General features: G+C 37.5%; 1 long non-coding RNA gene across 2 annotated transcripts; it reads right to left on the bottom strand.

The window, feature by feature from the left end:
- Positions 1–8,177: 8,177 nt before the first annotated feature.
- On the bottom strand, positions 8,178–10,399 carry LOC127520999 (uncharacterized). 2 transcript variants are annotated; one of them, XR_007932260.1, is made up of 3 exons: positions 10,132–10,399; positions 9,865–9,989; positions 8,178–8,997 (listed from the first exon to the last, which is right to left on the bottom strand). It is a non-coding gene; the product is annotated as an uncharacterized LOC127520999 (long non-coding RNA). The 2 variants fall into 2 exon arrangements; XR_007932259.1 differs by having other exon boundaries at positions 8,178–9,989.
- Positions 10,400–11,903: the final 1,504 nt, after the last annotated feature.

The following is an 11,903-nucleotide window of genomic DNA, read 5'->3' as shown; positions in this document are numbered from 1 at the left end:
ATTTAAAACTTTTTTCCTAGCCATATAAAAAAAATATTGCATGTTGTCAATAAAATGTCAAATACTTCAATTGAATCTATTAATTTAAATAAATCAGAATAATCAGTGGTTCAATCAAATCTAATCAATTGATATGCAAAAAGGTGATGTAAATAATAAAATAAAATATATAAATGCTCTGCTATAAAATAAAATAAAATATATAAATGCTCTGCTCTGCGTTATGTGTTATTATGGATATGCAGGTGTTTTTCTTGGCTGTGAAGCTCAGACATACAGTATAGTGCTGTCCAGTGGTGCAAAACAGAAACCACCCACTATCACACACACACTCGAAGCGTCCGAGTGGAGCGACGGCCACACCAGCATTCCACAGTCTGAGTGTCCTTCAGGAGCGTGCAGGACACACCGAGCCAGAGAATGAGATTCACAAATTACATCGATAAATCATCACACATACATACTGATCATCACATTCAGGGATAAAACCATAATCCCACATGTAAACACCTCTAAAGAAGGTGCTGACGGTCACGTATCCAGAAACTGTTTCTATTACACTGACTCTTGTTTAGCCTAATAAAATTTAGGTTCTTTGCTGAAAACATAATTGCCACTTAATTACCACTGAATTGGAGTTGTTAAAAACACCACATAACTCAAATTAACACATTTTGTTTTCATCAACTTTCTAAAAGGTGCAGTTTTAAATTAGTCCAGTATTAGAAGACATCCTAAAATATTTGAGAAATCTTTTAAAATATAATTAAAAGGTAACTTAAAGCACTTAAAAGTTGATTAGGTCATTTTTCAAAATTAAAATACTCATATTCCAGCAGATTATCCTACATTTAACTTAAAGGGCATTTAAAGGATAATCAAGCAGCTTTATATCGTTATAATGTCAATAGTATATGTAATTGAACAATGCATACTCTTTAAAAATGGTCTGCACTGATATTTTTAGTATTCTTTGTTCTACATTAATTAAAGGGGTACTTCACCGCTGGCAAAATGGGCTTTTAACAAAACTTGGCTGCATATACAGTAGAAAGGCGAAAATGTTTTTTGAAATCGGTGCTACTTGGCTAGAGAAAACAGAGAAAAAAGGCTGTTGTCTTCCCTTTTGAAAAAAATATGTAGGAAAACTTAAACACCCACAATGCAGTGGGCATGTTGCCATCCAAGGCCACTCCCTCCAGTCTGCTATGGATACACTAACCAGAGTGAAATACCGCTTTGCTTTAGTAGGAAATACTACTTAGCAAACTTTTAGTCATAATGGTGTCGACTTGTATTTTTCCCTTGTGCAAGAATTCAAAGAGTAAACGTTTAGCAGGAGTGAGTTACATTCAGGTTTCCAGTGAAGGATTCAGCGCATTGTAGGCGGTGGCTAAAGGCTGAAAAAACTCTGTGTTTGTAGCATAGACTGTAAAAAATATGAATGACGATGCACCTCCACTCTCTTCCACTGTAGAAAAGTGAAGCCGCCAATGTCCCAACATAAGGCGCTGACATCTTGTGCTGATTATTTTAAAAAACGTACACTTGACTTTCATCAGCGTGATAAAAACTGCATAAAATGACAGAAACCATCTTTGGAAAAAAATATTTGAAGTGTAATTTGTTTAGTTTGTCTCACGTCCCATTAAATTACATAGAGAGTTCGGGGTTTATGACCTATACTGGGACCAACCACCTGGGGGCGATCGAGCTTCACTTTTCAGGACTTGTGTGGCACACTTGGTTTGTAGTCAACATTTCAAACTGAAGTTTGTCGTTCTGTCAGTTGCAAATCGCCGTCGCGTACAGGTAAGAAAGCTGTTGCCATAGTTTTCCTTTTTTATCATAATGCTGTTTAAAGAGTAGACAGAGTACGATTAAATTTTCAGTGATAAACCTTCCCTTACGACTTCATTATTTTGAGGGAACGACATTATTTCTCATGGCCACGAGTTAAATGCGTAAACAACCTGCGCGACCATGGCAACCTGGAATTATCAGAAATGGATAATATTTATTTTTAATTAAGAATGAAAAAATAATGACGGAATTATATTAATATATTTTGAATGTTGTCTAGTCAACATTGCGCGCAATGTAAGCTATAAATAGTTATATCGCGCGCGATGTTGCCAATAGACAGCATTCAAATGAAGTTTGTTATTATTCTTTTTTTTTTTTTTGTAGCTTAAATATTCTTTTAACATATTAACCTATTAATAATAATAAATTATTCTAACTTCATTCGAATGCTGTCACGGGCACGAGGGGGCTACAAATGATAACAGACGCTCATTTAGCCTGTCTTCACATAGGCTACAGTCAATACAGTTATAAAGACACATTTTTATTGGCATGATCGGGCATTTGAAGTATTTACAAAATATAGCTAACATAGGCCTACAGAAAGGTAAAGAGATATGGAAAATGAAGGGGAAAATAAAGCAAATAGTAATGATAATAATAAATATAAAAATATGAAATAAAACTTACAATCAGTGAATGGATTTCAAAGAGTGTTGGATGTGATAAAAATATACACGGCATATTCTAATATTTATTGATAAACTTCATTCGAATGCTGCTATACTGTATTCATCGCACACACAATAGGCAATATGTAAATATAATCATTTCTTAATTCTGTGCTTTTTCTTATTTAAAAATAAATATTATATAGGCCTATCCATTTCTGGTAATTCCAGGTTGCCATGGTCGCGCAGGTTGTTTACGCATTTAACTCGTGGCCATAAGAAATAATGTCGTTCCCTCAAAATAATGAAGTCGTGGCCACGAGAAAAACATGTTCTCTCAACATATGATCTCGTGGCCACGACATATTATCACATTCCCACGAGTTAACATGTTGTGGCCACGACAAAACCAAGTGAACCGAACATGTCCTCTCCCGGTCACCGTACCTTACAATAACTGTTACGATATCTGTCGATCCCACTGTCCGTGGGTGGGGATACAAAAATCTGTAGTTAAATCCCTGTAAGTTAGCTGTCAAAAAAACGTGAATTTCTCAGTTCATGTAACACGGAGAACGAGTAAACATTGTTAATTTACATATAGGCCTACTACCGACATTGTAACAATACAAAGCGGGTTGAAAATCGGCGAAGTTACACTTCAGAATCAACATTTTAGCATTTAGCTGTAAGACAAAAAAGAGTTGGTATTAACCTGTCTGAGTTTCTATTATCCTCCCATTCTCTGCTGTATTGTTTCATCTGGCAGTGTCCTTGGAGAATCTATCCGGTAATTTCCGCCCTGAGGGCACCTTGAGGTGGAATGGAAACGTGTCTATTTTTGCACACTTCGTAATGTCTCACCCATGTTGGTTCATGTCCTGAAGTTGTTCCCTCATCTCCCCAGGCTGTGCGTGTGGGTGCTACTCTACAGTGATCCCACCCACACCTCACTGTTTATCTGACCAAAATAGCCCTTCTAGACTGGAAAAACCCCATGCAAGACACAACATAAACAGTTCCTTAGGAGGAGGGAAGAAACCTCTGCACTGAAAATGCCTCTGTCTGGCCCAACAGGAGGTGAGATTTGAGAAATCCAAACATTAGGAAAGGCAACGAGGGGTCACAGACACATTCAAGAGATGATCCAGAGGTCAGAGGAGCCATTCAGATATTTCTGACTGGAAATGTAAATTTGTGGTGTTTGCTAAGGCGAGCTTCACTACTGCTATTGCTCATACTTTGGATCAAAGAGTTAAACAATCCCCAAAGCCTCAGTATTAAGAAGATCTCAGTATTAAGAAGAATCATGATTTCAGGTATCATTCATGACAGAGTTGCACACAAGATGCGTGCAACTCGGTCATGAATGATACCCGAAATCATGATTCTTGTTGAAGAGAGGTGTGATATTACAAAGCAAACAATGTACAGTTTTACAGATGATAAAACAAGTGAAATATTTAAAATTACTTTCAAGAAGGGTCATTTCTGCATCTGCTCTGAGTTTGGGTCGCTTGTAACGTTCATAAAAGCTTGATGGTTTAATGTTTTAAAATGAAAAAATTAAGACTACTAAATATTAGTACTGTTATTTTACATTACTGTAAAATTATTATTTTTTTTAAATATTAGATTTTTTATTTTACAGTGTTTTAATAGTAATATTTCTTGTTTAATGTTTTATTTAGTATTAATAATAATAAAATGTATTATTATTATTATCAGTACAATTATTAATGAGCATACAGTACCATCTATAAGCTGCAGGAATCATAAGAGAATGATGAAGCATAAGAGAAGATTATTTCTATAATCCTCGTCATAATCACCACACTGCCCCAGAAATGATCTCATTACTGGGATAAAAAGTTGCCATATACCTAATCCCTTCTTTTTCACAAACACATCATGCATAAACGAACACCCATTTCATCTGATTCAGTGTGACTAGAAAAGTGTGATTATTGTGTTCTTGTTAGTGATTTCTGGTTTCACCGTGATCTCTATGCTGTGCTATTAGTACTTCCAAAGACTTTAGATATACAAAGACGGTGCACTCATATTAGTGTTACTATGAATGGGAGAAAGTGCAACATGCAATATCGCGGAATAAGTCCCGCCTTCTAAATAAAAGAGCCAATCGTCAATTGGTAAAGTCATTACATCACTGCAGCTGCCGTTATGGTGTGCAGTGCTGCCAATTTAGCGATTTTGTCACTAGATTTAGCGACTTCCCCGCCCCTTTTGAGACTTTTTTCAAAAGCCTAGCGACAAATCTAGCAACTTCTTGGACAAACCTTATCTAGATTCAGTGACTCGCCCACTGATCTATATTTATATTACTATAGATCTATGGACTCGCCAGTATGACGTCATTTAGCGACATTTAGCGACCAGTTTTAGCTACTTTCAACTGAAAGCAATTGGCAACACTGATAATGTGTGCACTCCAAAAGCGAAACTAATATTCGCATTGCGTTACTCACTCTAGATTACTTGTGGGATTACTTGTTTTTCATGTTGCTCGCGATGAGGAGTGTCTTCACCGGGAATGCCAGGTTGTGCTAATTTTGGCTAATGCCAGTGCTAACAAGTAATGTAAAACTCATAGCTAGAATCAAGTAACAGACGCATATTTTCATCGCTTACTGGGTAGTCCAACTTCCTCGCTTTCTTTTCTCCAAACTATGGCTGTGTCTGAAATCGCACCCTATACTCTTAAATAGGGCACTATTTGAGGGGACAGCCATTTGTAGTGGTGTCCGAAACCATAGTGGACGACGTTGAGTGCACTCATTCAATCCCACAATGCACCGCAATAACGAGTGTACAACTCATGCACGCTCAACTGCTAGAGAATACCCATAATGCACTGTGAAAGTCGCGCGCTGAATGAGTTCCCGCGTCTTGCCAGGAGATGACGCCCGCAGCTGAATCAATCATCTATTCATTTTCCAAACCGCGCTGGTCCAGCATTATCATACAGGTATAAATTCCTTTTTAATTAATCATTAAATCGTTTAAAAGGTTTGAACATGCTAGTTCAACATAAATATTCATTACTACTGGAGTTGCCAGTTTGCTACATTTCAAAAGATTATTAAACATCAGCACAAACTATGCGAAATCGGCAGCCCTTCCAGTGCACTCAGTGGACTATATTAGTGGAGTAATGTAGGGAATAGTGAATGAGGGTATAGGGGGCGATTTCGAACACAGCATATATCCTTTTTTGCTCAGTCTCTGTATGAATAAGAAGTTACGTCATAAATTTCGGGGTGCCGGCAGATAGCTACAATAATGCTCTCCTCCATTTTCTGATACAACTGGATGTGCCAATAAGCTCTTCGTTGATTTGCTTACGTGACAACGCGCCAGGCGGAACATGCATTTGAGGTGAATATCACGCGTTTGCGGCAATCACGTCACCCAATTAGCATCTATTCGCGTCATTGCATTGACTTTGTATGTAATCTACTCGCACAAATAATTACATTCACTTTTGGTGTGTTCACACCTACGGAGCCCCGGACATGACATGCAGGAAAAAAATAGTAGGCTAAATTGTGCGCACGATTTATTAATTCATTCCCTCGATTTACTATAACGTGCGCACGTTTTACTAATTCGATTGGCTAGATTTACTAAATCGTGCACACGATTTACTATTTCGTTCCCTCGATTTATAAATCATGCGCATGATTTATAAATCGAGGGAACGAAATAGTAAATCGTGTGCACGATTTACTATATAACTAGTAAAGTTTTTTAGCGCCTAATAACTAGGCGCTAAAAATACTACCCATTAAAAGTCAGTTGAACCAATGGGATCACTCGGGATCCTAAAGAAGACCCGATTCCTGGGGGGACTCGATTTCTCACCACACCGGCCTTAAAAATGCAGGTTTTTGTCATGATTTGAGCGTTTAGAACCCAAATTTATGATACATAAACTATAAAGAAACATGAATTTTTAAACAAAATACTTTCAAATGTGGAGTGTCACACAGGGAATTGTGGGAATATCAGTTTACAGTTTTTGACTGTAAATTATACATTGATTTGTTTTTTTTTACTTCTAAAAATTGTAAAATTTACAGCATTTTACTGTGAAAATTACATAAAATGTCTGGTAAGAGCTTTTACAGTTTTTCCCTGTATATAGTACTGGAACTTGCTGTTAACCTATTTACAATTTTTTTCCGTAGCGTTTTTACAATATTTTACTGTTAAAATCACATTCATTTTTTACAGTGTAGATTTTTCCCATTCAAAGGGATAGGAGGTACTTGCATGACTGAAATAAATGCCCGAAAGGCGTTTCAAAGATGGCCGCCGAGTGAAATGACTTGAGGGACTTAGGTACTTCATATCAGTTTTGCCTTTATAAGTTAGTCACAAACACAATATATGCTAGATTTGACTTTTACATATGAAGTTTCATACTTGTTCTAAGTATGAGCAATAATAATTATGATGTTTGCCTCAGCAAACACCACTAATAACGTATTTATTGAATGTCACCTACTTAAAATGTGAGTCACAAGGTAAGGAAGCAGCTGCCATTAAAAGTAATGTATGGCAATGAATAATATAAACAAAATCAAATGGGAATTCAGCTAAAAACTTGCAAACATTAATCTAGTCTAGAATGTGCTCTTATTTTTCCATCTTGACGAAATATTACTTTACACGTAAATCCCAAACGACACTGAGGAACAAAGGGACACTGTGCGCACCCAGTCCAACTCTCTACAGGCCAGCAGTGATAATTAGATGTCTACACACATTCATACAGACAAACGTGTACAAAACTGGCTAACCCAGCTCTGCTCTTCATATAGCCAAAAAAAGGCAAATAAAAACACGCCCGTTTCCCGTCAAAACTATTGAGACACTGGTGAAGGGGGTTGCGAAAAAGATTGAGTCACACAACATCGCAGACTTAACATTACTGCTGTAAATTACTGCTCAAGTCAAATGAGCCAAGCCTTCATGGATCCAATCAGGGAGAATGCATTTCATTTAAGCAAATGGAAACGAAGTTGTGAGGAACAGACGTATAGTCCGTTCATTGGTCTTAAATTATAAATGATTAACACCCAGGTAGCTACAGTACAGCACATTATGTCGACTGTACAGTATGTGACCCTCACAGCCGTGTTTTCATTTGTAACCCATTACATAAATATCATGGCGTCTACATGAATATGTATTTTCATTCTTATCTTACAAAGATAAACCAGAAAAAGATGCTGTTTAAAATGAATTCTTGCATTTATGTTTTACATGCCTCAAGTGGTCGTCTTTGGCCACTGCATGGCATCTCGCTGTTATTCTAGTTTTGTCCATCTACAATACATGCAATTTCTCTTCAAGCAAATTAACATGAACTAAACTAGGAAAGAGTTGCATTCATTGTATGTTACCCTTTTTACAATGTTTCAGTTATTAAAATAATAAAATATGAAAAATAATGAGGAAAAGGGTGTCTCTTATCAATCAATATCCTATTTAATGATAACATTAGAGTATTTTTTGCTTTTAAATTGATTTAAAACAATAAAATATTGCCTTAAATTGTTTAAAATATGAAAAGAAATGCGTTTTTGATGCTTAAGAAGCACTTCTTTTTAAAATCATCAATGTTGAAAACAATTGTGATTTTTTTTTCAAGAATTTTTGATGAATAGAAAGTTAAAAAAAACAGCATTTATTTGAGAGGCAAATCTTTTGGTAACATTATAAATGTCACTTTTCATCAATTTAATGTGTCCTTACTGAATAAAAGTATTATTAAAAGTGTTTCTTTCAACAAAAAAGGTGGTGTAAATGCGGTTTTCCCATACCAACCTCCCTTCATTTTTCTATAACACAGCATCAAGCTAAAAGTAGTTCAATTTTGAAGAACGTGTCTCGAGACCCCTGCGCTCTGTTTTCATTCTGCTGCGCTACATCTAGTCATATCTGAACGTTCCCTGAATGAAATAAACATCCTGTTTCATATACTTCAGGCTGAGAGAGGTGACAGCTAAATTTAAAGTAAACAGAAAATGGTGGAAATATTGTTTTAGACTGCATCCTCAGTTTGGGGAAAATAAAATCTACTACAATTTTCCACCACAGGCTTCTCAGAGACTAAAATTGCAAGCCCCGACAAGACAATAGTATCCAACTGGTTAGAAGTAATTACTAGGGTTAACAAAACGATGGAAGAAATTACCATTTTAAAGGTTGTAAACATCACCCAGCAGGCTGTCAGAATTGCTACGTACCCTTCATTAAGGAGGTGGTGGTGACACGCAGACTGACGTAGTGAAGAGTCGGAGTTTTTTTGTGCCGTCTGTCATTCTCTATAAGGCGAGTTGCCAGTGCTTGTCAGATGCTGTAGGCATGTTGTTGGTCACAAACATAGCACGACTGTGCTCAAAACAATTGCTCACTGTCACTGTCGGTTTGTCTTCCAGTCTCAAGGATAAATTATGAAGGGATGAGTCTTACGTCGACTTCACCATGTCTGTGGAAGAAGAACGCAGAGGTCGGTCTCAAACCCCTGTTTGTTAACTCAAATTCAACCATAATTGTTCAGCATCTCCATTTTCCCAAACAAAATATAGACGTGCAAACACAGCAGTGATAAACTTCATGTTCTGTTGGAAGTCTGAAAGACCCCAAAACACTTTTGATATCTCAAAAAAATACACATAAAATTCATGATTTTTCCCAATCTCATGAGAATTACTACTTAAGCTACTTATGCATCAGGGTCCTCCACTAAAAATTAAAGGGGTCCTATTATGCCCCTTTTACAAGATGTAATATGTCACTGGTGTCCCCAGAATGTGTCTGTGAAGTTTCAGCTCAAAATACCCCACAAATCATTTATTATAGCTTGTCAAACTTGCCCCTATTTGGGTGTGAGCAAAAACACGCTGTTTTTGTGTGTCCCTTTAAATCCAAATGAGCTGCTGCTCCCGGCCCCCTTTCCAGAAGAGGGCGGCGCTTTAACAGCTCGCGCTTCGGTTGCTCAACAACAACAAAGCCGGAGAATCTCACGCAGCCAAAATGAGGATTGTCAGTAACGGTGTTCAGCCTTACATTGTTCAAACCAGAGTCGGACACTGATGGAGAGACTCAGGAAGAAGTTACAACTTTTAGAATGAATCTGGACGTTTCTGAACGGTTAGTTGATGAATTTATGTAGTTGCTGTGGAGTTGATTCAACTCATCGACTAGCATGTGCCGTCATGTTAATCTTTTGTGCAAATCCAGTGTTGAATTGACCCTCGTTTGTGAAGCAGTCCGGCGTAAAATGACGGCATAATAACAACAATCTACTACAACAACTCTTCCTCTTCTCTAAAGCAGCCCAACATGGCCTCACCTCGTTTGTTGTGTGTTCCCGGGGGCAGGGCTTATGTAAATTTTAGGTTTAGTGACCCTAAAACCCGGGAAGAAGCTCTTTGTAGTCCCTACCAGCCGTTTGTTGTAGTCCTTAAAAAGCGATTTCTGTAAAAGAAAATATCTCTCTTTGCATTGAACTTTGAGTGTCGTAACTTTGCAGATGTTGTTTATGCTCAAACAGCAACATTACACACTAACTAAAGTTAAAAAAGTGAAATCATAATCAACCACCCCTTTAAAACCTTACTTAATGGCTGCTGCGTGCTCGTGTCTGTTAAGTCCACAAGACCGTAGGGTGTCCCATTCCTCATTTTAGCCTTCAGAAGGGTGCTCGCTAACGCCCCCTTTGCGGCCGCTATGAGCCCTCGATGCGCAATTCTGCTGAGCCTGCAAGTCTGCGAACTAGGAAAAGGTCTTCTTCCCGGCAGTCAAAGCGGCATTACACCACGAAAGTGTGGACACAGAGGAAGACCGTAAGGGTTTAGAGTGCCATTTGGGACAGGGCCTTCCTTTCTCTATGAAGCCCTCAGAAAGCACAATGTGCTCTGATTGGTCGGTTGGTCCAGTGTGTTTTGATTGGTCAAACGCTTCAAGCGTGTTTGGGAAATGTCCCGCCCCTTACCATAACCACAAGTTTCAACATACCATTAACGCAACTCACCCAGCCCTCTTTTTATGCCTTGGATGGGAATTTTTAAATGAGGGATATGATGTGTTTAAAACTCAAGACTACAATGGAGGTGTTTCAGTGAGTTCAGAAACAGTGTGCACTGATATAGAGAATAACTCCCGCTGGAGTGACTTTGTAACTTTGCAGACCTTTTTCATGTTCAAACAGCAACACACTAAAGAAAGATGAACATGTAAAAAAGCATAATAGTCATCTGTAAAATAACGTAAAGGGAAATGAGACTTTATTTTGATTATTGTTATTATTTTTAAACATACATCACAGAGGTCTTAAGGATCTCAAATATAAAGACAGTAAAGTCAGTCTCAAAACATGAGCTTTCAGATGCATTGAACACAAAAAAGCTTTCAAAATATACACATGCTTTAAATCCCCCTTGACATTTTCCAGAAGTCATCAGATGTTCCGTACTCTTTCCCAAAACCTCTCGACCATGCTGAACAGTGTCTTCTTGAGTAAACACACATGTTGTTTGCTGCTTTTACTCTCAACACTGTTTTTTTGGCAGGCATCCCAAATGGTTTGATTGGAAACTATTTACACCTCAGGATGCAATCAGACTTATTTTTTTCCACACATTTTCCACCGCCAACACATTCCTGAGTCACTCACACATATGGCTCTATTTTCCAAAATCTGACACGCTGATGTTCTCAGACTCTGCAAATTGATGAAGAGAGTCATAGCCAAAATCTTCTACAGCTGGTGACGAGTCACTAAACTGACCACATATGATTGTATTTTGGATTGAACACATATTTGAGTGTCTCTTCATAAAGAGCAGAATGTATTAGTTAAGACATGTTTACATAAAACACAACCATCACACCGCTCTTCTTTCAGATCAGTGAGACATAAAAATGGAGATACCAAGAAAGAGATACTGATTTCATTATCTACATTAGTATATGTAAAATGTATATAATACAAAATGGATAAGAGTGTTGCAAGTAACACCAAATGTTGATTAAACATATTTTTACAAATGAAAGAAATTTATATATATATATTTATATGTTAAATAATAGCATATCAAACATAATATGTCTCCCAACAAAAAACATTTTGCTTTTGCTTTAAATAAAACTAATGAGATACCAAAGTGTACCGCATTCATGGAACATGCCACATACTCTGTCAGTTTCTCACAGAGTCACGCACAAAAACAAACACACACACACACATCCATGTACACAGGCCTTTAGCCCTCATATATACCCAGGGCAGTGCTAGTACAAATGCACAGACTAAGCAGTCCGGCCCTGGGGAAGGCCAGTGACTCAGTGCGACTCACATACATTTGCAGACTGAAACATGAGAGTGTTTCT

Source organism: Ctenopharyngodon idella, chromosome 1 (assembly GCF_019924925.1).
Source record: "Ctenopharyngodon idella isolate HZGC_01 chromosome 1, HZGC01, whole genome shotgun sequence".
Lineage (NCBI taxonomy): Eukaryota > Metazoa > Chordata > Actinopteri > Cypriniformes > Xenocyprididae > Ctenopharyngodon > Ctenopharyngodon idella.
The sequence above is the reverse complement of the archived record's forward strand: the minus strand, read 5'-3'. Positions and strand labels throughout refer to the sequence as shown.